General features: G+C 33.8%; 2 long non-coding RNA genes across 3 annotated transcripts in view; one reads left to right on the top strand and one right to left on the bottom strand.

Annotated features, from left to right (window-relative positions):
- Window positions 1–19,562, bottom strand: part of LOC129057986 (uncharacterized) — a 53,583-nt gene extending 34,021 nt beyond the window's left edge. Inside the window, exons 1-3 of the long non-coding RNA XR_010135992.1 lie at window positions 19,225–19,562; window positions 19,016–19,134; window positions 10,390–10,443 (exon numbers count right to left, since the gene is read on the bottom strand). This is a non-coding gene — a long non-coding RNA (uncharacterized LOC129057986). The remainder of the gene's footprint in view (window positions 1–10,389; window positions 10,444–19,015; window positions 19,135–19,224) is intronic.
- Window positions 19,563–21,457: 1,895 nt separating this feature from the next.
- Window positions 21,458–23,932, top strand: part of LOC129057987 (uncharacterized) — a 73,035-nt gene continuing 70,560 nt past the window's right edge. For both annotated transcript variants that reach the window (XR_010135990.1, XR_010135991.1), the window contains exon 1: window positions 21,458–21,966. This is a non-coding gene — a long non-coding RNA (uncharacterized LOC129057987). The remainder of the gene's footprint in view (window positions 21,967–23,932) is intronic.

Raw genomic sequence — 23,932 nt, 5'->3', positions numbered from 1 at the left:
TTTAATAAATTTATAGTTTTTAAATTTAATTGCCTATTTTGATATTGCTGCATGTTAAGTTGTGTCAATTATTTTTAGTTGAACTCTTCGTCTATTTTAGTTAAGTTCTTTAGACCTAAGTCTCAGAAAGGGGATTATTTGGTTCAATGATATGAATATTTTGAAAATTGATACTTATTGCTTCATTTCTTTTCAAAATGACTGTACTTTTTCATAGAAATAGGAGAAAACTTAGGAGACTACATCTCTAACAACAGTAAATATTATCATCAAAATAATAAAAAATAATCTTTAATAATACTATAAATTAAAATTTAAAATAACAGATGCTTGCTTATTTACCTCTAATCATTAGCAAAGTTGAACATTTTTATATGCTATCTGATACAGAATTTTCTCATCTGCAAATAATGATTAAAATATAAAATTCAGTGATTTTTTTTGAGATTTAGTTGTAATCATTGTTTTTAAAGTGTTTTGTAAAATGCTATATAAATATGAGCTACTATCACTAACATACTAGTGAATAATTGCTATGTATAAAAACTTGATTTTACAATTATGTTACTGTTATTTCAAATGATCATAAAAACAGTAATAAGCCCACATGCCTCCAGAATTAGGAGCTATACATTTAGTTAGCTAAAACCCTCTTCAGAAAATTTATTTTTCTTCCACACTGCATGAATATTTAATCAGAAAATGTAATTTACATTATAGCAATACATAAGGTAATATATAATTAACAATTTCTAATTCAATCTACATAATTTCAATTTTTAAATTTCATCTTATCTTGCTAACACTAACAAATGCTATCATATAGTCACTTATTGTTTAGAATCATCCTATATTTACCCTTAGATATATAGTAAAATTCCTGGTCCTTAATTATATTAAAAAATTATCTTATATAAAACATTAAAAATAGAGTAAAAAATAAATCAACAAAATTATTTTTATTTTGTACTGAATTGTCCAAAGTAATTTAGTGATTATCTTTTTATCATCCACTAAGCTGCATGCATAGTCTACATTTTTGTTGCAGACATCAATAATATAATAGCATTCCAGATATTGTTTTTAAAGAATTATGTGACTTGGTATAGTAGTCATTATGGTATTAAATAAATATTGAGGGGGAGAGAAAAGGACAAAATACTTCGGTTTTTCCTTGGCTATATAGATGTCTTCTTATGTGTGAAATGAGATGCATTTACGTCATTTATCTGATTACAAAGCAATATATTTTTCATGATGAAAATGCAAATTTAAAAAATCAGAATTAAGGAAGTAAAAATAATCCCTAATCAGCAAAAGATAAGCATTGCTTATATGTAGGTGATTATATTTACAGTGTCACTTATCACTTGCATATATTTAACAAAATAAACCAGCTATTTTCCACTTAGGTACTTTCCATATTAGTAAAAAGTATTATAAACCTATTTTTATATTATTCAGTCTTTTGAAGGAATGATTCATAATTTATATAGTGAACTTTCTATTTTGATGTAAATATTATGCAATGTAAGTATGTCTATATCCTATATTTGATATAAATATAATATAAATATTATATATTTTTGTAAATATATGATATGGACAGCACTGAAACTGCTGATATATATTCATCACTATTTTCTTGAAATACATTTCTTAGTTGATTTTTATATCATAAAGCCTGTTTTAGCATGTGTCTTAATGAGTACACTGCAGGTTTAATAATACTAATAACTAATTCCTGGTAATGAACACCAAGGCTTTCAGATTTTAATCATCTTACAAGTGATTAATAGTTCAAAACGTCTTAGTTTGTTAGCAAATCCACAACTAATGTCTTAGTTATGTGTATCTAAACCAAGTCTGTGGTTTATTTCATTGCTGGGTAACTGACTAATCAGAAAACAATATCTCATACATACATACTGAGAGAGATGAAGCTAGTCTCTCTGTAATTGAAAGTATCAGTGGTAAACTTGGCTGGAGCTTGATTAATAGTATATTAAAATCAGAGTCTTCTTGGTAAGTGCTAGATAAGGAGTTTTGGGCAAATTACTTGGTTACCGGGAAGCCTTTAAATTTTAATCATGGAAGTACTTCAGTGTCATTAGAAACCGAAAGGACAATGGGGTCTGCTGGCAAGTTCTGTGAATTGTTGTGCTTTTCAGGCTCTCCTTCTGCCGTGCTATTGAGAGCCAAGCGTGGGCTGCAATCGAAAATCCTTTTGCTCCCCATGACTTTGATTGCTATTATTGTAATTTAATATTACACACTGTTTTCGGATAAAATAGTCCATGGAAATTAGAAGAAATAATGTGGAGGGTTGGGGTGGGGGTGGGACAACTGAAACAGAACTCAAAATTAGTCCTGAGTTTTAAGATATATCTCTTTCCTCAACTCACTGCAGTTGCAGTGAGAAAAACAAGGTTATCAAAGACGTTTAACTTAAAATAAGCAACAGGCCTAAAAGAAAGAAAACTTCGTTCTATGTTGAACCCATGGAAATTATATTATTTTATTAGTTGCAAGGTAAGTAAGTTTTGACATTTCACAGGTAGTATTTATATATAACATGAGATACACATCGTTTATCTTAATGAAAATCCTAATGGTGATTATTAAAATTTTATATTAAGTCATGCCATGAGATATTTGACTCCCAAAAGGCAAAAGAATATTTTCTCCTGTGTATATTAATTCCAGTTAATGTGAGCCTTGATTACTTCAGAGTTTTGAAAAGGTAAACAAAGGATAGAACCACAAACATTAAAGTAGGAATAATCTTAAAAATCATTTAATCCAGTAACCATATTTTGCCAATTAGTAAAAGGAATAATAGAGCAGAAACATTACCTGATCAGTATCTTACTAAAACAACCTCCTCTTAAGAAAATTTTCAGCATAGTTTACAAGCTGGGAGATTCTTTTGTTATGTTTGACTTCTTTTTAAAAAAATTTATAATAATTTATGCAGTGTTTCTTTTTCCAGAAAATGGCACAGAGAGCTTGTGAGCCTTAGAAATAATTTTCTGAATAATTCTAAGAAACCAATGCCATGACTCTATTCATTGGCGGAATGCATTATGTTCTGGGTGCTATACTGAGTTGCTTCTGGTTTCTCTAGCTGCTTTAAAATATATCTAAACTTTTCTCTTTTGTATAAAAAAAGACAAACCAAGATAGATTACTTACAACTCAGTTATGAACAAAACATGATCTCTTCAAAAACAGATATGAGCTTTTCTAAGCACTGGGGCCATGAATGTAGACTATAAAGGAGATTATAGGAGAGAGATTTAAAGTGTTTTCCAATGCAATATGGTAAACAAATTTGTAGAGAAACAGATGAGATTAAGGATGGCTAGAAAACCCATATACCACATTTGATTATTTTCTATTCATTTCTCTACACAATTTTAATTAATTAATTAATTTTGATTTAGAAATAAGCATAAACTTACAGAAAACTTGCCAGTATGGTACAAATAACATTGTTTCCTGTACCTATGGAGTATATCTCAGTGTCCTCATGTCCCTTCACTCCTGAAATGCTTTAGTTTTTATTTCCTACACAACCACCATACAACCATCAAAATCAGGAAATTAACATTTATATAGCAGTTCCTTTTAATCCTCCAAGGATCTGACCAGAGTCAAGTAGTGTATTAAATTATTGCATCTCCATAGTCTCCTTCAGCCTAGAACAGTTGCTCAACCTTTGACTTTCACGGTTTTGATGCTTTTGAAGTTTAAAGGTCCGTTATTTTTCAGATGTTATTAAATGTGGATTGGTGCTCCTGATTAGATTCCGATTATTCATCATTAAGAAGAGTATCAATGAATTGATGCTGTATTTTTCTCACTATGTCCCATCAAGAAGCTCATGATTTTTTTTGTTTGCCCGATTACTTATGATGCCCATGTTCACTGCTTGATCAGAGTGATCTTTGCCAGGGTTCCCAAGCCAGGCACACATGCATCATGTGGACCACTAACGGTTTTGCACAATTACTCAGAAGCTTCTTGGCAAATTTTGCAAATCTTCTGAACCATTTTTAAACCTTAGAATAAGTATTCTATACACTTTTAAACTATGTAATAGTCTTCTCATTATATTTATAAGCTTATTTATTTATATCTAGATGGACTCATGGTTTTTTATTATATTCAACAGCTTCTAATCCATTCCTATCATTTATTTTGATGGTCATGTTATCCCGATTTGTCCAGTGGGAGCACTTCAAGCTAGTTTCTATCTCTTTTTGACTTGTGCCCGTCATTCTTTGAGCATCTCTTTTTCTTTTTTTCTTTTTTTTTTGATAAATCAAGACTTTTTGGCTCATCCTGCTCTGGTCCTACAACTATCTCTCAAATGGGCTCTGTTTTTCATTTTGTTTTGTTTTGTTTTAGTAGTGGGTAGTATTTAGAAGCCACAGTCTGATTTCTCTGTATTTTCTTATTGTTACTGTGATACCATTGCTCTTAGCACCTATCAGTGTGTCAATGTGTGTGTGTGTGGACATATATACATTATACTGATGTCTATCATTGATGCATATCTAATGTATATCTATTGAATTTACATCTATGTATTTTCTACATTTAACTCCATATATGTGCATATATGTGTGTGTTCACCTGTGTATGTGCATCTTCACCACTAATTTCAGTTCCAATCTATTTCCACAGAGTTTTCTTGTAGTTTTTTTTACTTTTCCATATTGGTAAATTTCTTCTCCATTGAGAAACCTGCCTCCCAATATTCTCATTATACTTATTTGATTAAATCCCTATATGTATACAAACTACTGTTTCCACTGCTATTCCATCTGTGCTGTTACAGATTGGTCTCCAATATCCAAAGGTGGGCTTTCATTATGCAAGCCTGCCCTCGCTTTCCTGCTTGGTATCTAACATCTCTAACAGGGTTGCGCCTCTGCGCGGATGCCTTCTTTACCTTGCTTAGGCTCTCGTAACCTGTTCTGCTCCCTGTCACCTCACCCCAGGGGCCTCCATCCCTTAATCCATAAGTCATTGTGCTGTACCTAATGGCTTTAGGTCTGACTACTTTAAAGGGGAAAGGGACTAAGGAAGAAAGGGAAGAGAAGAGAGCAAAATGGAAAGAAAGAGGAAGAGGAAGAGCTGTACATGTTCATCACCTCACCTATTTATTTGTGCTATTTATGACCATTTTAGTGCACTGTTCAATAATTTTGTTCACACTAAGAGTTGTTAGGAGAAGTTGACTGAATGTCTATAAAAATGTGCTCTTACAAAAATATGGGGTATACTGTTTTAAAAGAAAATCCTATCAAGTAGATTAGGATAAGTCACTGGAGGAAAAAAGAGCAGGTAAAGTCAGAAGTACATTAGCGATTGTCAGCTTGGGAAACAGTATATGCTAATAAAAGAGCTGAGAAAGAACATCGTTTGAATGAAGAACAGAATGTGGTCTGTATTTTTTATAGTAGCAGAGGAGGATTGTCCTCTAAATAATAGCAGCCAATGATTCCGGTCCCTTTCCAGACTTTTGATTAGTTATGATAGTAGTGCATAATGATCCCCCAGCTGTCCAATCTAACAGTTTCTTCAACCCTACATATTCTAAGTATCCATTAGCTCAATTAGTCAGGATGTTTTGGGCAGAATTTATTGACCCAAGAGATAGGATGGCGAGTTCCTGTTTGCCTAGCCAAGGGACTGCCAAAATTGTCCTGGGTTAATATATGGCTATGTACAAAAGACAGCTTGAACAGAGAACTAAGTAATCTTTAGAACACACAAAGTTACTAGTGACTTGGAGAGAACCCCTCCTGAGTTCTTGCTTCCACAAGTTCAAAATTCCATTTGCGTGGATGGTCAGATTTTAAGTCATCCTTGTTGAATAAGCATATTGAGACAGCAATAGCCACCTTTCACCTATATTTAAATATCCCGCGTAAGGAAGAAAATAGATTTTCCCATTAAATTATAACAAAGGCAGTTACATTAAAGATGTAAATGCAGTTTATACCAGTCTTAATACACAAGCTGACAGACAGCACTATTAGATTGTGATAATAAACAGGCATATTGAACAAGTCTTTGATTTAGAAAGATATCTCTAGAGAAATTGCTCATAGAGAAGCAATCATCTCAATCCAAATTTTCTATGAATGAAGCTTTGCCTGAACTAATACATTGCTGACATTCTAGTACAGTATAATTATAAGTTTGGTTAATGTAGAAAGTTCTCTGTAGGACGGTAAATTTAAGAATATGAAACCTCTCAACAGTAATTTGTACTGTCTGATTCCTGCTGCTGGAGCCATTGGTCAACCATCTCACAGAATTTTCACTTTTTGTTGGCTCTGGGAATATAACTGGAGCAACAATTTAATTTTCATTTTTACCCTTTTTGCTTTTTATTTTACCTTTCCTTTCTTTTGAAATGGACATATTGGTATAGAGGAACTTTCAAGGATAAGTTTGTGTGTGCTTTTCTTTGAGGAAGTTTGGATCTTTTCCTTGCAAACATGCCCCCCTTGCAGTTTACCACCCAATATTTTATTCATGTTTGTGCTGTGCTCTGCATCCTCTCTCTTTATTTGTTTCTTATTATATGATGCTCCTCATGACTCAACAGGACCATAAGAAAAGGTGTCAAATGATGCTGTAATATAACCTGATTACTGGATATATATGTATGAGCATGCCAGTTGAGTGTGATTGTCAAATACAAAAATTGATTTTAATAACCCTCAAGTTTTGAGATTGAGAAAAGTAGGGGAAAAAGAGACAGTAAGGTCAGCAAAGTTAAGATAAAACTTAGGGAGTTCAGTGTATATTCAGGTGGTTACAGGACATCATTTTGGAAGTGTCCCACATGTCAATACAAGATGGAAACTCTAGAAAAAATTCAGAAAACAGTCCTTTTAAGATACTTTACACTTAATGACATATAGTCCTTGGAGTTTTCACATGTTGGGGGAAAAAAAAGCATCATCTTATTCTGTACCCATAATGTGTCTAGATGAATTTGGAGGTTGAGTCCCTTGGAATGTTAACTTTACTTATGGATTTCACTGGGCAATATGAAAGTGATTATCACTTCTTTTGAAGTTGATAAAGTTATACTTGGAAGTTTTAAAGTTTCAGACTTAATTAACCATAGGCACTTACAAACTTATTCCAATCAGTTCAGTTAAGGAATGAAATATAGACCATATTTAAAACAAAATCAGGAAACAGTTCTGATCAGGATGAAATATCCATCACAAATTAAGAAATAAAAGTGTAATGCTGGTACTTCATGTTAGAGCAGGCCATTAAAAAAATCATGAAGTGAAACATAAGAAGGCTAGAAAAGTTTGGAGTAGGCTAGATAAATTATTTGGAAGGCTCTGTGCTAATCTGCCAAAAGTGTAAGAATCAATTTGGCTGATAGGCAATGAATAACTTGTGTTTGATATCTGAATTTTTCAATTAGCATTTTCTGAACATGGTTTCTCATTATGATAATAAATAAAGAATTAGTTATCACCATGATAGCATTGATAATGGCGCTTTGAACTGTTCTTGTCTCCATATGACACAGACTATTACTTGATTTTAAATTTTAAGAAATATATGTGCACTTGGAAGCATTTGATTCACTTTGGTGAAAGTGATACAATTAAGTTATTGGAGTTAAATGATGGGGAGACAACATTTTAAAAACACTACTTTCACATTGGTCATCCTTTTACAGTTTTAATTGACCAGTTAAAGTAGAGAATAATTAACAGTATCAGTGCAAATGCTTATGTCAAATGGATAGTTCAATTAGAAGATTTGCTAGTTTCTTCTAAAAATCTCTACTGTAGCAGATAGAATGTTGTAAGAAATAATATTGCTAATTACCTTTCCAAAACAATATCCTTCACTAGCTCAAGTGCAACAGATTAGATGTAAGGCATTTAATGAGAATGGCACAGCATACTGGATTTTAATTTTAGATTATTGGATACATGCATGGTAGGCAATGATATAATTGAGAAATGACTATGTTACTAATTGAAGACTAATGGAAGCAAAATATAGATTTTTTGGTATCATCATTTTTATAGGGACTAGAAACAACATTTATTAAAATAAATTATGTAAATGATTATGTGTTATTTGTTTTTCTTCTGGAGTGCTCCATATTTGCCATAATAAGAAAGGCTGCTGAGTTAAAAGAATAAAAGTTCTGAAATACGGAGTACATATGTTATTCCTACCTGCCATTCTTTGATTTACACAGTGTACTCTATGGGCAACATGATTAAGATAACCACCAGACAGTTCTAAGTAAATACCACTTCTGAATCGGCCTCTTCTTACTTAGGTAAGCCCTAGAGTAAGTTGTTTTAAACCCTCTGTAGTTTCAGTTCTTTATCTGTTTATATAGTTTATTTTAATGAAGTAGTTTTCAAACTTTTCTAACTTAGTCCAATAGTAAGAAATACATTTTATTGTATGCACCAATATATTTTCATATATACATAAAACAGAAAAAGTTTCACAAAATATTTTTCTTACTACACACACTGCACACTGATATTTTCTTTAAAAAAATTGTCTATTTTATATATTTTTTAAAAAAATACTCATTATAACTATTAACTGGTGGATCATGGCTTGCAGTTAGAAAAACTCTGGTATTGAGGTTCTTGACATTAGCTGAACATGATCGAGAGATCAGAAGGAAGACATGAGTCAGGGGTTAGATGAAATAATTTTCTACATACAGTGCATAGCATAATAATATAAGTAAATGAGAACTAAGTAGCAGGATTTTTAGAATATTTTAATGAAATAGAAGTATATTTTACTGTCAAAAATATTTTAAATTAGTAAAGAACCAAGGTGGGAAAAACGTCAGTAGTAATTGTGATACAAATATAATTTCAACATCTAACCTGAGTTTTTGGTAATTTTTCATGTATGTATGTATACGGTTTCTTAATAAAATTTAATAATATTAATATACTTTGTAAAAGACCACTTTTTCTCAAATATTATTTTACAATATAATTTTTAATAGCTGCAAATCATAACAAACCATTATTGAAAAAAGTTAAATTTTAATACTGATTTTAATTATTTTAATTACATGTGGGAAAAAAAAAACTGTGAGATACAAAGCTGTCACCAACAAAATAAATTTGATTGTGTGGTTGCCCTAACAGAGACTGGCTACTTCCTGGCTACAGCAGGAATCTATGGCATTCTTTTCTAAATCATTAATGAATCAGTCGTTAAGATCTAGTTTCTGGTTTTCTATGTTAAAGGTAGTAGATGAAAATTCCTAAAGTACATGAAACACCTGGATATAAAATAAAGTGATTTGACAGTATATAAATATAATAAAAGGCTGGAGCAAGAGGAGACATTCCTGAACATCAAGTTAAGCGTTTGACTTTTTGGGGGAAAGGAAGATTAAATAATCTCAGATTATGACTCCTTTTCTGCACTGGAAACTTTCAGAAATAGTTGTATTGCAAATGGCCTTGGTCTCAGGATGCATTAATATTAACTGTTTATGAAAGGTTCCAATGCATAAAAGGAGTCATGATCAGAGATCATTTAATCTTCCTTTCCCTCAAAAAGTAAAAGGCTTAACTTTTCTATAACTCAATAGCGAATCCACTAATGTGTGTCCTTAATATAATTATTTTAAGTGACATAATTAAGTCATATCTTGTATATACCTAATACTAGTGTTCAATTAACAGGTAATGACTCTATTAGTAAATCAAAGTTAAATGCTTATTGAAGACACTAAGTTTAACATGTTGCTCTCCAAACTTTTCATTATTTACACATTTATATATCACTAGTGAATAGTGTATAAGTCCTGGAATCATGACAAATTTTGCCATTAAGAAACAACTCAGAGGTTTAACAAGGTAAGAAATAGACTTAGCTAGTTTGGTGAACTTACATATTCATTTTAAGCCCAAGAATTTTTCTCTGCCAGGTCAAATCCCAGCTGGCTCTGTTGGTCATCTGAGGGAGCATCCTGGACATAATCTTTCTTTGTTGGATTTTTGAGGAGAGTTTTGTCCTCCTGAATTACACATTTAGATGTTTCACTTAATATTCAAATTTTTACTGCCAGAAGAGTTTTCAAGTTCTAAAGGAATCCATGGACTATCTATACTATATATCATTCTTTAATAGGGTTGTTTTTATACTGCTCTGAAATTGTTCTCTTCTTATCTCCAGTATGTATAAATGTGGTTAAATCTGCAGGTATGGCATCTCAGCTTGGTTTTAAACGTGAAGGGATGGATTGATCCTTTGTTTGCATTTGAGGGACAGCAACATACAATGGCTAAAGGTGTCAGTTTTAGAAAAGACTTTGCCAGTGTCACAACTTACTGTCTATGTGGCTTGGGCACAGGAACGTCACCACTTTGTGTCTCATTTCCTGAACTGCAAAAAAAAAAAAAAAAAAAAAAAAAAAAAAGAAAGATAAATTAGTACCTGTCTTATTGATATCTGTGAGAACTCGGTGGCTAATTCATGTGACACACATTCACAGTAACATTTAGTAAATGTTACCTATCTCTGTATCTGTCCTCAGTATCTTATAGCATATAAAAGATGGACATAATTGAATAAATATAATTGGATGGATGAATACATATTATAGCCAAAATTGCTCCCAGATATCTTGTTTGCCCTATTACTTTATGTAATTCTCAAAGATAAAAACAGCCTATTTTACATTCCCTAAAATATCTAGCGTTTGATGCCACAAATGATATTTAATGAATGGGATGTGAGGAATAAAATTAGCAATAACTGTTACAAGACAAAGCACACTCTATCCTAGAATGAAAATTATTTATAATGATTGAATATGTGTAAGTTGCAGGAAAAATGTATTCTGCAACCATCAAAATCATGTCTTTTTCAGAAGTGATTTTAAACGTATATTGAATTGTATATGTGTATACTTATTTATTTATTTATTTATTTAAACACATATGCATATTTAATTTTACATTTATATTTTTGAGAAATAAATTAAAAATATGTGACTCCAATGGACTTCAGGGCAGTTCACATAACTGCAATGCTATTCAAATATCTTTGAGACGTTGTTCCCAGAATAAATTCATTTTGGCAATGAATTGGAATCCAGAATTAAGACCTTTATATTCAAAGTAATTAGTAGTACTTAGTAGTATTAGCAGCTTGACCCTGAATTTTGTGGTCTCTTCTCTAGACTATGTATAGATATTTGTGTCAAACAGTGTCTAACCAGTGTACAATAGATATTAAATTATAGGGAACACATAATAGAGGCCGTGGAGCAGCTTGGGAAGTGGAATGTGCATCTGGAAGTTGATGAGGGTGGGTGGAAGCTAAGAGGATACTGAACTTGACTCACATACTTATTATAATGTAGCAAGTTGTAAATTGTTTCAGGTTTTCTTAGAAATTTTAGAAATGAAATAAAATACATCCCACATTGTTTTTTAAATATACATAGCAGGGAGACATGCCTCAGAGTGTAGTTAAAAAATATATATATGAGAAATTGAAGTCTACATTTGTGGTTTGAACCTGGGTTGTTTTTCTGTAACTGCTGATTCATTTCAACTCAAAAAGAAAAGAATTTCATTTATGTCACAGACCTCAGAAACAATTATTTCCATAAAAATATAGAATCCATAATTAACACTTGAGACAAAAATATATTCTTAAATAAATATTTTAAAAATGTAATTGGAAGAGACAGCCAGATCCCAAGATATACATGTTTTAAAATGATAGGCTCAATAGATGATAGCATAGGGAGAAAGAATCTTAGAAGGCAGAGGTATGGAGACATGACATTACTTTGTCTATTCCTAGTGCAAGCATAATTTTTGAGAAAATAAGTTAGAGTATTTCAAAATGATATTAGCAAATTTGAATTGTATTATTTTTGAATATTATAAACATGTTGCTTCCCTTACATGCTGCCTCCAGAAGTAATGTTATGTTAAAAATGTATAAAACTTTACCAAACCCCTTTTCTACCTTATTCCATTAGTCAAATTACTGTGGATTTGACTAATTCGGAGCTAGAAGACAATGGGAGACTATTCATTGAAATATATTTAATTGAACTTCTGATTCAACAGCTATATTTCATTTCCATACACTTTCCTCTCTTCATTTTCCTTTCTTCCTCATGGCTATATTTCATCATTGTCCTTCTAGCCATAATTTATTCATCCCACCACTTCTTCTTTCTATTCCTTCTTTTTTCTCTTTTCACTTTCCCTTTCTTCTTCTCTTCTCTCTTCAACAAGCCTGAATTTCCGTGGCCTATCCTCTGCATCTGTTTTTTCTGCCCAGGAATGTACGCAAGGTCTTAGAAAAAGAGAGGTGAACAAAGATCAAATAACCATATTGTTGGTTGCTCTTTGCATAGTCCACTAATTAGCAGTAATCTGGCCATTTATCTGGGTGTCTAAACCCCAATTTATTTAAATTTGCCTGGAGTTGCCTATGAACTAAGGAAACACCAGGAGGCCCACCTCCAGAGCTGAATGTCTCTGTCCTCTTTCAGACCTCTCTGCCCTAGAGAAGGATGCTGGTTATCACTTTCAATTTGAATTTTCACTAATCTGCAATTTTTATGAAACCTCAAAATACATATATTAAATATTGCTGTAAACATTTTAAAGACAATGTTGGTAGAATAATTTTATCTGCAGTGTTAGCAAAATGCTTTTTAATAAAGAGCCAGTATTACTTCATCTTAAATAGATTTCTTCTCTCTTAAAAAAAAAAATATTCTGGCTTTAAAAGAAAATATCAAGGCAGGGCGTGGTGGCTCACTCCTGTAATCCCAACACTTTGGGAGGCTGAAGCGGGAGGATTGCCTAAGCTCACGAGTTGGAGACCAGCCTGGGCAAAACGGTGAAACCCCGTCTCTACTAAAATACAAAAAATTAGCCAGGCATGGCAGCGTGAGCCTGTAATCCCATCTACTGCGGAGGCTGAGACAGGAGAATCACTTGAACCTGGGAGACAGAGGTTGCAGTGAGCTGAGATCATGCCACTGCAGTTCAGTCTAGGTGACAGAGCAAGACTCCATCTAAAAAAAAAAAAAACAAAAAGATCAAAACAATGAATCTTTGAACATGTTAAATGCAATATGGTAAAATTTTTTTGGTAAAGATTTCTAAGTGGAAAATTATAAACCAGAGGGCTCTTCAATTGAAAAACAGCCATATCTTTCAAAAAGCATCCTTCCTATATGTAAAACAAAGTGTCTTCTGTTTGCCTTTGGATCACTCATACTAACAAAGCATTCTGTATTGGTGACATCCTTTGATGACTGACACTTTTCTGTTATGTTTCTAAAGGCCTTTTCCTTCACACAATATTTTGCAAAACTCATTAATATACTTATAAAGTTTTTAAAAAATTATTATAAACAACTCTGGAATTTGTAAATAAGGTAAAAGAATTAAATGCTCACTAGGAAGCCTATTAAAAAAATTTTTTTTAATTTAGTTTGAATAACAATCTTATTCCCATAGTGGCTGGAATCCTTCCTTGAATTTTTTTATCTTGTCACTGCTTCTTCTCTATCTCTTATAATTCTGTATCTCATAATTCCCTGATTTTTGTGTTTCTTCCTTCTACTGTTTCTATTTCTAATCAAAATAATTTAAATGTTCATGTAAGGGACTTTACGGCTGAGGGCGGTGGCTCACGTCTGTAATCCCACCACTTTGGGAGGCTGAGGCAGGCGATCACCTCAGGTCAGGAGTTCGAAACCAGCCTGGCCAACATGGTGAAACCCCATATTAATACAAATATTAGCCTGGTGTACTGGCATGAGCCTGTAATCCCAGCTACTTGGGAGGCTGAGGCAGCAGAATCGCTTGAACCCGGGAGGCAGAGTTTGCAGTAAGCTGAGATCGCGTCACTGCACTCCAGCCTGGGAGACAGAACAAGACTCCAACACACACACAAAAAAAGGGACTTCACTTATATTGCTATAGGCTCCTTATAAAGAGTCTAGTAATAAGGTTTTCTGAATCAAGATGAATGTATTTTATTTGAAAGCCACTCTCACCCACTTCTAGTTCAATGATTTTGCACAGGGTTGATAAAAAATGTGACAGTGCAGAGGTATCCTATCTGAAGTCTCTGTTCTCATTTGTCACTTTATGGAAGTAGAAGCTGGCTGCAAAGTATTCACCAAGCCACAGCTATTGTTGTCTTACTTAATCGATTCTTCCTCATCAACATAAGTAATTGAGAAACTATCAGGGAAATATTGCAACCTATGTTTCTTGGATAAATTCTTTTCCCTTTTTGTACTCTAGACGCATTGGCCTTCAGTTACTTCATGTCCTTTCCAAGCTCAGGGCCTTTGCATATGGTGTTCTTTCTAGAATTCCTACTTAATTTTTATTGTGTCAATTGTTGCTAATTTCACAAATCTCAGTTTAAATGTGAGCTTCTTTTGAATGCCTCTTCTAACTACCCAGAATTGGTAGGTTTTCCAAATAAACCTTACCAGAAAGAATGCATTTTTTTTCGTAGCACTTACTACAATTCCAAGAATTCCAATTACAGAATTCTTTCTGTAAATCTTTCTATCATGTCTGCTTTTGCTGCTAACCTGAGAAATCCATCATGGCAAAGACTGTGTCTGACATGGTCATTGCTATACCCCTGGTACCTAGAGGAATGCTTGGAACATTGGAGTTGTACCATAATTATTTACTGGGAGAAAGAAGACTCAGGGGAAAGGGTGGGAGGGAGATGAGAGATAAAAGACTACAAACTGGGTTCTGTGTATAATGCTCAGGTGATGGGTGCACTAAAATCTCACAAATCACCACTAAAGAACTTACTTATGTAACCAAAAACCACCTGTTCCCCCAAAACCTATGGAAATAAAAAATTTTAAAAAAAGATAAAGTTATGAGAAAACTAATTATTTTTCAATTAACTTTATAAAAAAACTGGTACATCGAAATTATTTTGAAAATATCCAAGAACTAATCTTTTTTCATGAAGTCATAATTAGATAGTCTCTGAAGGAGTTGATGGAGCAATGAGATTATGGGAAAAGATAAGAGCCTTATATATACCATATTGGTATATATAACAATGAAGAAGTAACTAACTCTCCTGGAAACAAGGTTTCAGACAAATGAAACATCACAGAGGCAATGATCAATATATATATTTGAAGTAAAATTTTGAGTTTGGTAGGCCTTTTGTTCATCCAACAAGTAATGAAATCACTGGGGAAAATCCTGCAGATTTAGAGAACTGAAGAAAATGTACCTCAACTGTCTGCAATCTAAGGGACAAAACAGAATAAGGAAGGAATAAAATGGCAGAATGAACTATTAAATAAGTACAACACTGAAGATCCAGTCAGAGTTCGTGAGATTCTAGGTGGAATATGAAAGAAGAGAAGAAGTAAATTTGTGGTGGTATGAATATACATGCACACACAGGTAATGGAAAGAAGGTCAGACTGTGAATGTGTGCTAAGGAATTATGAAATACACAACTTGTGTTTGTTTTATTTTTGTTTACATTTGTTTTTCTGTAGGTAACTTTGAAGTCAATGAGGCAAATGGATGAAAGAGAGGAGGGAATGAGACCATGGTAACAGTCAAGAGCCTACTGAAACAATTCAGGCAAGAGATGACCAAACTATGCCTTGTGGTATTAGTTAGTAGATAAAATAAACAGAACAGGAAATATCCCCTAGATAATTGAAATGAATACTTTCAAATAGTTATTGCAGAATGACATGAAAATTTTACTATAAGCAGTGTTTTAGATCTATAAAAATTAAAGTTATTAAACACCAATAAAGTGAAGGAATCTGAAACCTTCACATTTCATTATGTGTCTGATATAAAATGAAAATATCCTTCCACTTTCATTTTATCAGCAAAACAGAGATGTACAGAGGAATGGTTATAGCACAAACATATTTCTCTATTGTCTTTTTCCCCCCAAGGACAGTAAAGACACAGTGCTGTGCCCACATCCTTTTGTGTGATTACATATCCTCAATTTATACTTAGGACTTTAAACACCAATGTGCTCATGGGGTGAAAAAGAACAAGTAGTGAAGCTATCACTCTGAATTCCCAGAATTTTTACTCTGAAATATCAATTAGCAGTCACTTGGCGTGAATTCTCACTCTAAACCACCAGTTAGTAATCACTTGGCTTGAATTCAATATATATCTTCTATTATGTGTTGTGAAAAACTACAGATAGGATTGATGACTTTTGGTACTAGAGTCATAAAAAAGTACTCAGTAATTTATATTATAAACCCCCTTATTAATGGAAGGTTAGGAGAATGTTGTTTTGACAGTACATAAAAGGTATTTTAGTGTGCATTTATGTTGCTCAGTTGGCCAATATTTGCTCATTTGGACTTTTAAAATAAGGATGAAGAACATTTTAAAAGTTAATGATGTTCATATTTACTAGAAAGATTGGGAAATATAGCAACTATAAAGAATAAAATATCATTTATAATCCCTCCATGCAAATATATCCTCAATTAATATTTACATTATAGCATATTTACTTTTAGTCACATATACATGAATACTTAATATGCTTGCAATCACACTGTCTATAATATTGTCTCTATTTTGCTTTTATCATATTGTGAGAACATTTCAAAATTATAAAAATCTATTTGATTCTCATTTAATAGCCAATTAACATTCAAAATTATGACATATGAGATTTGGATATATTAATTTGTAGCTAAGCCTGGAGATGTTTCCAAATACTTTTGGTAATGTAAAATAGTTCTTTGAGGTTCATTTTTGTATGTACAATTCTCTTCTCAAATCTCAGATTATGTCTTTAAAATTGAAATTCTGACATAAAATTAAGTGTACTCTTAAAAATTTCTTGGTATTTACTCCCAACAGGCATTCTAGAAAGTCTGTAACAACATATAGTCTAACCAAGAGCTTAGTTAATTGAAATTATTATCTTTTCCTTTTTATAATTATTTGACTCTTAATACATTAATCATTTATTCTATGAATTGTTAGTTAATATCTCCTTAAGTAATATTATCTAAATGTGCTAATGCTTTAATGATAGGTTGAACCCCATTTTTACATTAGAAGTATTATCACCTTTTTATAGATAAAATTTCATATTGTTTTAACTTCTAAAAAAGATAGAAGTGGCTGGGCACAGTGGCTCACACCTGTAATCCCAGCACTTTGGGAGGCTGAGGTGGGCGGATCACGAGGTCAGGAGATCCGGACCATCCTGGCCAACATGGTGAAACTTCGTCTCTACTAAAAATACAAAAAAAAAAAAAAATTAGCTGAGCGTGGTGGTGGGTGCCTGTCATCTCAGCTACTCGGGAGGCTGAGGCAGGAGAATCACTTGAACCTGGGAGGCAGAGGTTGCAGTGAGCTGAAATTGCACCACTGCACTGCAGTGAGCTGAGATCATTCCACTGCACTCCAGCCTGGGGGCAGAGGAAGACTCTGTCTCAAAAGAAAAAAAAAAGACAGAAGTAGTTTTTTTCCCTGAAACTTTTGTTCCAAATGATAATACAGTATATTTGTTTCATAGAGAAGTTTGTGATATCTGCTTTGTATTTAAGTTTTAGTAAATATATCAAAATCTGTTTCTCTATGTCTGGCCCTGAGTGTAAATGATGGATAGAAATTAAATCTAGGTTAGAATCAAACTCTATGTAAAAATCCAATATAGTTGAATTGCTAGAAATCATGAGATTTTTGATTACTTATAAAGGCTTTCAAATTGATAAATGGTCTTTTTATAAAAAGGGTTCATAGTGTCCCACTTTATTTTGCTTTCTATGTGATAATTGGCAAAGCACTTTTTCCTCTATCTCAAGCTGAGTTTTGGGATCCAGAATCCAATCACAATATGCAAATGAATTTCAATTACCTACAAGTCTCGGCTACGCAGAGTGGTTTGAAACGGTCAGAAATTTGGGTTCAGAGAATCAAATGTCTCCACATTTGACATTGACACTTGGGAAGAATACCTTGCCATGGGAAGCATTGTTGGGCTTGAATGAAATGAGTTCAATCAGTAATGCCTTCTACTGATGACCCTTGAGGAAGGAGTCTCCATGCAGTAAGTAATTTATTTCTCCCTTTTGTTTAAGGCCCTCCCCCACCCCCTACTTTGATGCCTCTCCAATTTCTGTATTTCCAACTAAATAACCCAATAGCAATATAATCATTTACTTCTGAGTAGAAACTGTTTCTTTTAGAAGAGGCATGCATGAGCTCTTTTATTTGCCAGGTTGTGACAGATATTCCCTATTTGCTTCCCTACATTCACTTTCCGTCCTTCTCTACCTGGGAAGTGTATCTGCATGAATGACATCAACAAAGCTTCCATTCTTTTGATTTCCATTTGCTTTCAGCCAATGGAGAAGTAAAAAGCAAAGAAGAGTGGTTAGGATATTTATTTTCCTGGATGAACCCCGTGTGAAATCACCAGCCTTAACTGAAGATTGCCTCATCTCAAATGGTGGCTTGTTCTATGTGATTCTTGCTCCTTCCTGTTTTCAGTAAACTTTTCCTCCCCTAATCTCTTCAGTCCTCCATGTTCTAGCACTGCTACTGCTGCTAGTCCGAGGTTCACTGCATACTCCTTACCAATTAGCCATTATTTAATAATTACTGTTTTCTATTAATACTTAGTTTTTTTCCTTTTTTGTAGATAAACCATATTAGTTATCTATTACTATGTAACAAATTACCTTAAAACTTCTGAGTTCAAAACAGGTGAACAATTATCTCACAATTTTCTGTGGGTCAGGAATTTAGGAGTGGCTTAGCTGTGTAAGGTTGAGAGAGGACTCTCCATGAATCCCTCACATTTCTACATGTATTGAGAACTGAGACACTGATGGCCTTTATTCAAGGCTATCTTTTCAAAGATATTTGTATAGTGATCTGCCTTGGAAGATAGCTATAAGATCTCTTACCTGAACCAAGGATAGCCATCTTTACTGTCCAGTATAAAATATTTAGGTTTCCTAGGCTCAAGATTCCTCTCTTATAATGCAATTCATTGTACGAGGTGTCACTTGGTCCTCTGCGGTGCCTGTGGGAAGTAGGATTTGAAAATGTGTGAGAACATGCTAACTCTCTGGCTATTGTTAATGCTGTGAATAAAAACTTATTTGGCTCTGACCCAGGAATCTTGTGTCTTCTGCTATAATCCATAAATATAGGGCAGGCTAACATGTTAGCTGGCAATTAGGGTAAAATCATAGACCCTCCAGAGTTCTTGACAGGTAGTCCTGGCTCAGGGTCTCTCATGAGGTGGCAGTCAAGATGTTGGCAGCAACTGTAGTCATCTGAAGACTTGATTAGAGCTGGAGGATCTGCTTGCAGATTGGCTCACTCACACAGCCAGCAAGTTCATGCTGCCTGTTGTTGGGAGGGCTTAGCCCTTGCCACATGGAACTTTCCATAGGCTAGTCTGAGTATTCTTACAACATGGCAGTTGGTTTCCCCAAAGTGAGTGTTCTAAGAGAGGGCAAGATAGAAGACATGATGTCATTTATGATCTAGCATCAAAAGTTACAGTGTCATATCCACACAATCCTATTGGCTTCACTGGACAACCCTGGTCAATATAGGAGGTGAATATACAAGGACATGAATACCACCAGGTAAAGATCATTAAGGGCCACCTCAGAGGATGGCTACTACATGAACTCTTTCTCAAAATATCCCAATTTGTGTCTAACATCTCTTTCCTTACTGCTACTCTGACTCAAACTTCTTTAAATGTACTGGTCACTGCTTAGCCCCTATAGGTATGTTTGTATTTGAATTTGCTCCCTGTGCTCTCTTACATTATCCATAAAGTAAGACACTCTGGGGGTCAATAATTCCATTTACAGAGGAAATGTGAAATTTAAAAGTTTAAATAATTTGGCCAAAATCTTGCACCCAGTATGAGACTAAAGAGACCCCAAATCTAGAACTCTTTTGAATATTCAAAACAGCTATTTGGGTAACAAATATACAAATGAATTAAGAATGACAATCTTGGAATCTTCAGTAAACTGGATTAATATGTAGAAAACGTATAGGAATACGCCTACCAAAGAATTTTTTCTACTTCCTTACCAGAAGTTTTCTAAAATGTCCATTGTAAAAGTTATGTTGGAGGACCATTCAAGAAATTCTACATTTTGTCTTAATTAAGACATTTTATCAGAAAGACAATGTATTACCCAAGTCTTATGATAATATTTTTAGAAATTGTTATTTAATAATAAATTTATTTATAATTGAGTGTAATGTCTAAACAAATATAGTCACCTGGAAGAAAGCTTGCACACACACACAAACGCACCTAAGTTTCATTTTATTGAAGGAGTTTGAGAAAGTCTAGAGATCTCTATGATTTTCTGCAGTGAGGTTCTTGGATGATTTGGTGCTATATTTGGAGGTGTCTAAAACATTGACAGTGACCATAAGAAATTTTATCCTGTTCACAAATTCGACTTGAATTGACCCTAATAGCAGAATGCACTGGTAATTCACTTTTTAATGAAAGAACAATGAACAGTTTTATCATTACTGCATAAACAAACTTGGAGAGCTTTGAATTATTTCTTTTCTCTTACTGAAAGAAAAGTATTAGTCTACTGTAACAGTGTTATATTGTGGTTAGGAGTATTCCAAGGCTAGAAATCTTATTAAAAAAATCTTCCCTTACAGTCTTTCAGTGAAAGTATATTTAGTCTTTACCGGTGTTTCGAGCTGAAAAAGTTCATTTACATTTATCTTAACTTTTTTCACTCTTTTCTTTTAACTCATTCCTATAACAATTCTCTTTTCTGTAGCTTCCCTGACAGAAAAAGCTAAGAAGTTTTCAAATTCAATAAGCAAGATGGGAAGGAAGATATCTCTCAACTAAACCTCTATCAGGGAACTTCAGGTTTTTAGTGTTTGGGAGGTCTTTAGAGCCATCAATCTGCTAAAGCAACTGACAACTTGGAGTGTTTTGATTGTTTGTGTGATGTCCTGGATGTGGGCTAGTTTTTTTTAGTGTAAAACAATTCTACTTTCTGGAGATTCCTCAGCCTTTTCTGGAAGTATCAAAATTCAAAATATCAGTACACTCTTTCTTTCAAGGTTTCCAAGAAGAGAGAGAGAAATAAACACATTGATATATTGCATACTTGCATCTCTTGGGTATGACATTAAAACACATTCTTTTGAACAACATTCAACATACTGTCAAAAAAAGCCCCCTACCTAAGACAAACAAACAAACAAACAAAACATGTTAATCCAGACTCTGCTGCCAGAGCTGCTGTTCAGGTTCAGTGTTCAGCCTCTGAATACTTACTTTGGCAGTTGAGTGTGGATTATGCTATCAGATCACCAGACAGGGGGTTGTGGGACAAACTTTGGTAGAGTTGGAATCATGGATGCACTCACAGAATGTTCCTTTCCTCTCCTCTGCTAGCTGACTTTTGGTCTTCTCTTGGCAATTGTTGATGGTTCTGTGATTGGGCCAATGAGGACTTATTTTCCAGGATTATAGACTGGCTCTATCCCTCTTTCCTGGCTCTCTGTCTCTCCTCAATTTCCTTCCCGCACCTCCCCGCTGCTCCCCTTTCCTTTCCAACCCTCTCCTCTCTTGGTAGAGCTGAGCAAGAGAAGCCACAGTTCTCTTTGTCAGCCATCTTTAGAACACCAGAAGAAACAGCCATAGATTGATGGAACAGAGAGATGAGAGAATTAAGCCCTGTGATGTCATCTTCAAGCCATTCTTCCTTCTCTGCTTTGACTTGCTCTAACTCTAAGGTGGGAACAGTTTGCTCATTACTGAAGCCACCCTGAGTAGGGTTTACTTTCATTGTAGCTAAAGCATCTACTCCAACACAGAGAGCACATGGGAACTAGAGAGGTAAGCAGAAGCACTAGTGGCCTGGTGGGGTATCCTCTGCAATGGATGTAGAGGTGAGAAAGCTGGGATAATACATAATCCATTGCAAGATACTATGTATTCAAGACTATGTTTTAGAAAGATCAGTTTGTCAGCAGCGACTGAAAGAAAAGAATATGTTGGGAAAATAATTTTGGGCGGAAAAATGTGTCTGTCCCATGTTTTGGTGAATCTGCAACAGTAGATTTAATATTGTACTCTAGAAAGGCACAGCAGGGCCAGCCATTTGGTCCAGCTCCACTCAGGGGGGTCTTCTCTTATAAGTTTAATATATTTATATTATGTTTCTGAATGAGACTTTTCTTCAGGAAAATTTTCTCAAGGAAAATCTTGAGGTTTACATTCAAGTATATGCTTGAAAAGTACTGTTTAGCAATAAGCATTTATTCTGTCACTGTTTTACAGTGAGCTCAATGAGTGCCCAAGAAATCACATATCTTATGTCACTCATTTCTGTCTACACCTAAGTTCTGGCAAAACCATCATTGCTTCTTGTCCCCATCTAACCTATCATCACCACCCTTTCTGTGGGCAGATGAGGAAAAAGATATTGCCATTCTTCCATCTCTTTGTCTTCATTCTTCTCTCCAATGCCACTGAGAAAATGGGATACAACTTTGTTAACACGCTACACAGCTTTTCAGCCTACATGTATAGTCAAGCTATGTTTGTTTGTTTTTTTTTCCAGGGATAAATTTGACTTTAAGATTTCAAATAGCTATTATCAGCTATTTGTCTTTCTTTTTTTCTCATTTTGAGTCCAAGAAGTTTATTTATTTGTTTACATTTTGTTGTTGTTGTTGTTATGAGAATAGGTGAATAGCAGCTGTTCACTGTATCCAATCAAAATAGACTATTTTCTCTGTTTCAATTAGCAAACTATCTGCCTAAATATAAAATAGTAATTGCAGCAGAAGCACCGATAGCAGCCTTGAGAATAAAACTAACAAAATATCTGCCCTTAACCCAGGATTTATATATATATAACTCATTTGCTTTGGTAAAATAACTACTGGCAAACCTAAATAGCATTTCAGATGCATCCTAAACAGCTTGCCTGAAGACTGTAGCACACTGTGCTTATATACTTTCTGAAATCTATATTTTATTTTGTTTTGAAAAAGATTCAAGAATAGAATTATATTAGAACTGGTGGAGGCATGATCCATGCCCCCTTGATTATATTGAAACATTAAAATGTCATCAGCATGTTAATTTTGTCATCTCAACTGCATGAGATTTATTCAGCACTTCTATCTATTACATTACTCTGGAAACACAATTTATTCTGATTGTGGAAATGTCATAGGCAGCGACTAAAAACATCTGGAATTCTTAGTTTAGAAAGAATGTCTGGTTTCAAAAATGCTATTTCTAAATTAATTTTATCTATAAAGAAGGCAAGACTCAAAGATTTTTAAATTACTCAAATTGCAATATTCATTTGGCCTACCAATTTTAACATAGGAGGTCAAAAACCAAAAAAAGAAAAACAAAATTAGTGCATAAGTAATTATTTTAATGATTGGGAAAATAAAAGAGTCTCCAATGAAGGTTTAATTTCTGGAAAATAGAGTGACCTGGCTTTTCGTTTGTTTTTTCTCTTCATTAAAGCAAGAAAAGCTTGACTAAGCCTGTGACACATGTAGGAAGCTGAAACAAGGGTGGGAGATGGGTAATTAATCCCAAGAAGACAGAAGACACAGAATTGTCAAAATGGGACAAAGAAATGTGATTTTAGCTTTTATGTTTTACTTTTTCCTTTATTAAACTTGTAAACAGAGTACATTTGTCTGCTACTTCTGAGGTAAAAGCAATTCCCCTGCTGAGGACTTGTCTACAGGGCAGTGGGGGAGAAAGGAAAGCAAACTTCGACTGCAGATAATTCAAAGATATTTTCAGTATGCATATTCACATTCTGTTATCT

This window comes from Pongo abelii, chromosome 11, assembly GCF_028885655.2.
Source record: "Pongo abelii isolate AG06213 chromosome 11, NHGRI_mPonAbe1-v2.0_pri, whole genome shotgun sequence".
NCBI lineage: Eukaryota > Metazoa > Chordata > Mammalia > Primates > Hominidae > Pongo > Pongo abelii.
Note: the sequence above shows the minus strand (reverse complement) of the source record. Positions and strands in the feature narration are given on the sequence as shown.